We start from the raw sequence: 5,354 nt of genomic DNA on the forward strand, positions 1-5,354 counted from the left end.
ACGTACGTCGAAACGGATATCGGAGAAAAAGAAAATTGAAGATTTAAGTTTTTGATTCGCCTTTCGTTAGCCGGATACGCGATATCTGATATCGTGAGTCTGGAACGAACCGGCGACCGCCACGTGCAAAAAACGAAAACTAAAGATAAAAAAAAAAAAATGGAGAGAAAAAACTGGCTTCAAGGCAATTTGCTATTTTAACTATCTCAGCTGATCCGGCTGCTCCCACGCTTCTGTCCACGGCGAAATTTTCGCAAATCGCTAAATTGTTGGAAAATTCAACGTGACGTCTGCAGTCGTTGGAATTATCGTAAAAACATAGGAGAGCTAATTGGGCGACGACGCGCGATGACGATAGCCGAAAGAAAGCACATCCCGTAGACGTAATTCTGCTTTCGAAATGGGCGTTACGATCAGATCGGGTCTAACGAATGAGAATTAAAAAATTCCTGGGGATCACAGACACGAATTTTATATCATCGAGGCGCCGGGCGACCACACCCTAGTCCACGTTAAATTACACTTCTGTGTACATACATCGGTAACCAGTTTATTTCGGTATTTAAAACGTACGTACCGATTGTGTTGTTATAAATAGAAAAATCGACCGGTATCGTTATCGCCATCCTATATTATAACAATCACTGCGGTCGCGTAATAATCGCCAACCAGGGCGTACACAACATCCACATCAATAAAATTCTTCGATAGAAAAAATGGAAGTTTCTCGACAAATTTCCTCGATTTTTCTAATTAATTAAAGGCGAGTCGATGATATATATTTCCAGGGAAATTGGTTCGCTACTGCGGAGGGTGGAAAAGCGTGGCGTCGTGTCCCACGCGTGAATTCAGTTGCGCGTCGTGGAGCGAGTTGAGTTGAGTTGTTCGGGATTTTTTTTCAAACGTTGTTTCGCCTCCGATCGTGACGTACGGCCGCAGGATCATCACATCGCGTTGCCGCAGCTGCTGCTGCTCTACGCCAAGGATGAGACCAGATGGTTCTCCGGACTGGCTCTCTCTCAATTTTCGGCGATGTTGCCAACCTGACGGAGAAACGAAATATACCATATACCTGTCGGCAAAGATATAGGGGAGAGATCTCTCTAAGTACTCTCACCTGCCCCTCGAATTGCCTCCTCTTATACAACACGTGTGCGCCTGTATCTCTACTACGTACGTGCGTGTCCGCCGCACTCGTAAGTGTGGACAGAATCTACAGACGTGTCGTCCTACACGTATATTCATGTACGAGGCGCAGGACGATCTGAAGATGAAATGAAATTTCTCGAAACGCTGCAAGCGGTATACCGTGTTATTCGCGTCTTTCCGCACATAGATTATACGTTGGCTAAATTAAATAATGGCTCGTTACACGCGACGCTCGTCTCTAATAAAGATACGTACCGACGATCGACCGCGTCCTTTTTTATATCCGCATATCCGTCAACGTTTGCTTCCAAGAATTTGCGGGGTGATCGCGGACGCGGGCGGTACGTGAACTCGCCTTAAGCGTCGGTATACGTGTGTCTGTCAATTGGAAAAAAAAAATTCTTTTCTTTTTTTTTTATATTGAAACGCAGTCATATTTGTGCGAGTCCGCAGATAAGCCGCTGAGCTGTAATTAGCTGCCATTATCGCTCTCGCAGTTGTACGAAAATAGAGCGTGTATATAATTTTTCCGCGCGCGTATTATCGAACGTCAGGTATATATCGTGTGATCGAATCGCTATTGAGAACTGTCGATGGAAAAAAATGGAGCGTTTTTTTTTTTTTTTTTATATAGAATTCCTTCGTACTTACACGTATACCCGTATCGGTAAAACGCATACATATATATATATATACCTTATTCCGCAGCCCCCCACGTACGTTTCTGCGGAGGATGTGAAGAAAAAGAAGAAAAGAGAACAAAAAAAAATAAAAAAAATATGGAACGATATAAGACGGCCTTGGAATTCACTTGATCTGAAGATATTGGCCAATTAGTTAGCTACGGTCGCGCGCGGCTTTTATATACTTACCTACCTACGACGGAGCGCTGTTCTCTTTCGATCCTCTTTAATTTAACCTTTCGCGTGATTCGTTCGACGATGATTTTTCTATACCACCTCCGTGAGAACCCTTGTTCTTCCCTTTCGGGAGAAACAGGTATATAATATGCTCTTGGACTCGTTGGTACGGACACCTTTGAGTATGATGTATAACAGAACATTATAATTGATGTCCATCGATCTGCGGATCGTCAATTTTAGCAACGGAATCGAGGGCGTCGCAAAGAGTGACGAACGACGTCGTAAACAGATCTCATCGTGATCACGATCGCGTTGCAATTGAATTTACTTCCACGGTCGCTAAAACTCAGTTTTATAATACCTCTATGTACGCATCATATACGCGACATTATCCGATAAGCTATCAACCACGTACTCGGACGATTGAACCGAAAGAAAAAAAACGAAAAAATAAAAGAAAAAAAAAAAACGAGAAAAGAGAAATTCCCAAGTATATAATATACATATAATGCAGATCATACGCAGTATACGATGTAGTTGCGTAAGAATTTTCAGATTAACGTCCGATTCGTCGAACGGACGAACGCGTTCGCCACGGGGTGCGTGCGGGGTGATGCGGAGCTATACGAACCGTCGGTAATTCGATGCATTTGCAAAAGTCAGAGCGTACGTCGCGGGAGTAGAAAGAGGATTAGGAATGGGAAGGAATTAGGAAGACTCGTAGGGTGGGTGGGCCAAGATAGTGACGCAACGTACTTCCGGTTCCTGAAACTACCGCACGTCGCGCGATATATGTATGTATACGTACGTACGTACATACTGTACAGAAGTTTGACTGGGAAAGGGGGAAACTAGCGAGTTAAGTAGCGACGCCCAAGTGTCACCCGCGGGGTCCCCGGGACTCTGAGGCGACGCGGAGGGTAGGTGGGTAGGTGGGTACGTGGAACGTAGTAGAGACACGCGTAGCTGTCTTTCGCGTCATACGCGTATATATATATACACACAGAGCCTTCCGGAACACGGGGAAGTACACCACACCGACAATGAGCCGGTTATATATATATATATATATATACACGTCGAACCAACCGGCCCTGGCCCCGGCCATCGTTGAGCAGTCAGCCCGTATTGTAAATCAATACCCCCCAGGGCCCCCGCAGTGACTGGCGCCCCCAACGTCGGCAGGGTATTTCTTCCAATTTAGTGTCCCTAGGTAGATAGCTGGATAAAATATACCTATGTAACTCTACGGGCGTACGTACGTTACACACCGTAGCATCGACGAACCACCCCGGAGCCTTTCGCTGTACCTCCCCAACTTAAAAATATGAATCTTCCGTTTTTCATTTTTTCTTTCTTTTTTTTTCCGTTTTTTTCTTTACAAATTATATTTTCAAATAATTTTTCACCTGCGCTTGTAGAACAAATTGAAGCGTATAAGACATAGGGACGTAGAGGTGAAACGTGTGACCATAAATTAGTTTCGGCGGGGGTTTGTTGCAACACCATTGTGGTGAGTTTCGCTGCACCGGGTATGACTCGAACAAGGCGTATATTTTTATACGCCTCGTATACACCGTCACGCAGCTTTGGGCTAATTATACATGCGGAAAATATTACGGCTGCGACACTACAGTTATACGTGTATATTCCTCACAGTCGTATAGCTCGCACTTGGTTTCTAACTGCATTCGCAGGTTTTCCAACAACTGGTTTATATATACATATATATGTATATATATATGTATATATATATATCCTCGGGCCCAAAAAGGACCCCGTGGCATGTGGGCCGCACGTGTTTCGAGCATATACTAGCTCTAACTCTGATGCGTATCCTATTTTAGGGGTGAATTTTGGGACCGTTTTCAACGCACCCTCCGTATCTTTCTACCCCGTTGTCCTGATGTCCTAGACGCGACTGCAAAAGCTTACAATTGCTTCGTTAATGCATAACATCTCGTTTGTTTCGTACATCATTTGCCCGCGAAAGCGTGAGATAGCTGAAACGATCGACTTACTCGAGATTTTCTGAATTTGTCCATAAAAATCATCCAGGACCCCGTAACGATCGATTTCAATTCGGATCTAACGGCGATTACGCAATTCCAATCGGAGTTGATCCTGTAGGATTGTTCGATACTTCTACAGGAACGTATTTTTGGCCTCACAGCCAATATTCCATTTCTCGACGCCATTTTGGTACCGATGAATTTCTTTCGGGCGAGCAATTTTCACCGCCTTCCGAAGCGATCTTCCGAACGCACGTCCGGAAAATTTTCGAAATTCGGCCGGTCATCGCGAATCCTCCGCAGAGTAACGCGATATCCGATATTACTTCCGGTATAAATTTCACATCCCGCGGTGGACCGACCACTCGCTTAATTATGAATCGAACTTCATTACACGCATTTCGGATTTACGAGCGTGCGTGGCCGCGGCGGCGATCGCTTGTAATTCGAGTTAAATTGCGGTCAATCCCGGATTGGAAGCTACGTAAGAACGGCGCGCATCTCGCGGAACGATACGACTGTTTTACAACCGCTGGAACACCCTCGTCCGCGATATACGAGCTCCGCGATCTAATTGATTATAATTTCTTGGGAACATTAATTGGATCCCTATTTACCGACTCGTATATGCACGTGTACCCATCATCGTCGTCGTCGTCCTCGTCGTCCTCCTCGTCGTTCGATGCATTAGCAGAACCAACACGCGCTCATAGGTATACATACGTATATAACGTGCGTGCGAACGCGTCCCCGGGAGATCGTTGGGACCTGCCTCGAAGAGCGTCGCGGCAAAGAGGATCGGGATACGAGTTATGTTAATACCCGATCGAGGGCGATCGACGCATGCGTTTGCCGCTGCATCTCGGCATCACCGAACGCCGTATACACCATGAATATTCATAAGATCTATACGCGCGCTGCGCTAGACTCCGTACTTATAATATCCTGCAACGCCGCGTATACGTATACATATATATACGCGCATCTCCCTAACGACGAATACTATACTTACCGATCTCGTATCACCGGAGCGTCGACAGACCTCGCGATATACTTTTTCGATGGAAACGCGGACTTCGTAGGTCCCCCTGTGCACAACTTCCGAATATATCCGAGAGACACCCCGTACCCGCGGGCAGCTATACTCCTCGTTAAAACTGTATACGTGTGTTGTATATGATACTTATGCGCGTATATTACGCGCGTTAGTTTCATTTAAACCGTGCGCTTTAAAGCCGATCTGTTTTTAGCGCGCAGAGTAAACAAACCGCAGATGGACAAGGTGGCAGTAAAGCTAGACGGCGGGGACGCGGTACCCGCGGAAGATGCG

General features: G+C 45.7%; 1 long non-coding RNA gene across 1 annotated transcript; it reads right to left on the reverse strand.

Annotated features, from left to right (window-relative positions):
- Positions 1–528: 528 nt before the first annotated feature.
- On the reverse strand, positions 529–3,372 carry LOC125500224. Its single transcript, XR_007277465.1, has 3 exons — positions 2,022–3,372; positions 1,118–1,527; positions 529–1,043 (listed from the first exon to the last, which is right to left on the reverse strand). It is a non-coding gene; the product is annotated as an uncharacterized LOC125500224 (long non-coding RNA).
- Positions 3,373–5,354: the final 1,982 nt, after the last annotated feature.

This window comes from Athalia rosae, chromosome 3, assembly GCF_917208135.1.
Source record: "Athalia rosae chromosome 3, iyAthRosa1.1, whole genome shotgun sequence".
Classification (NCBI taxonomy): Eukaryota; Metazoa; Arthropoda; class Insecta; order Hymenoptera; family Athaliidae; genus Athalia; species Athalia rosae.